The sequence below is a fragment of the Octopus bimaculoides genome, chromosome 11 (assembly GCF_001194135.2).
Source record: "Octopus bimaculoides isolate UCB-OBI-ISO-001 chromosome 11, ASM119413v2, whole genome shotgun sequence".
In the NCBI taxonomy this organism is placed as follows: domain Eukaryota; kingdom Metazoa; phylum Mollusca; class Cephalopoda; order Octopoda; family Octopodidae; genus Octopus; species Octopus bimaculoides.
The window spans coordinates 48520843-48522302 of NC_068991.1; positions in this window are offsets into that span (position 1 = coordinate 48520843).

A 1460-nucleotide genomic window follows, 5' to 3' on the forward strand; every position below is an offset into this window, starting at 1 on the left:
AAAATTTAACTCTGTTATCATTAATGTTCACAATTGTTTTGCATCAAGGTATATATTTCACTAAAGACTGAATCAATCGGAGAGAGAGAGAGAGAGAGAGAGTGTGTGAGAGTGAGAGAGAGTAAGACAGAGAGAGAAAGACAGAGATGGATAGATAGATAGATAGATAGAGAGAGAGAGAGAGAGAGAGAGAGAGAGAGAGAGAGAGAGACTGTGCCTAATATGCCATTCGTTAAGGCACATGGTCTAGTGGTTATAGATGTTTGCCTCATGTTCGCAATGTGATTCCATTTCTGTAATAATCGTCACGCTGCATCTTTGAAAAAGGCACTTCATTTTACGGCACCTCAGTTTATTCAGCTACAATGAATATCAGCAAGGTGTTGGTGCAACCCTCACCTCCTCCAGGTGTCACTTTTTGGATGTTCCCTGGATCATGAGTAAGGAGTCGTTGAGCGTACATATGAACTTGGCATCGGTAATCGATCGGTAAGGCGTATTTTGCATGAAGACCTGCATTTAAACCTGTACAAATTGGTCATTGGGCAACAGTTGAAACCATGGGAATATGCAGAGAGCAATGCTAGAGAGAGTTGAAGCCAACTTCCAAGAACGTCTTCAGGAATGTACCAATGAAAACGGGCACCACAGGATGGATGTTGTTTTCCACACTTTATTTTAACAAAGTTAGTTCAATACAAACACATTAATGTCAATATAATTTGTTTTCAGCTTAAATTAATGATTTTGTGACTTTTTCCAAAACGTCCGTTCTCTCTGTCCCACCCTGTATCTATTCCACCCTCCTATTCACTTTCCTACTCCCCACCTTTATTACTACTCCCTTACTTGCCTCATTATTAACCGCTCACTCCTCTCGAACTATCTTTCCTCCTCTTACCGTTCCCTGTCTTAATAACCTCAAGTTCCCTTTCTAATACACTTAGCTCTCCACATTTAACCATTCCATCTTTGAACCTCTCTGCATTAAGATCTGAAATGTAAGGTGTCATCTACCCTGATGACGGAGGGCCGTCTCATCCTGTGTTAAATGCAACCATACAGGCGCATTTTGTGATGGACTAAATCTGCTAACATTATTATGGGTCACCGAAGGCCCAGAAACAGTTGTTGGACTTATAATACCTTTCTTCCATCCCTTTAAATTTCTCTGTCGCTTATACTCAGTGTAATTTGGACCTATTTACACAAATGTATATTTATACATATGAATTCGTCATTCATCGTCTGAAAGTTTCCACTTTTTGCTTTCTCTCGTTTACATATATGCATATTTTATATTTTATTGTACCTAATATATTTTATATATTTGATGTGTCCAATTTCCTTATCCTAATAATTGTTTCTATATATATGAGTATGTATGTGTATGTATATGTTTATGTATGTACATATATATGTGTATGTGTGTGTATGTGTATATATATATATATATATAT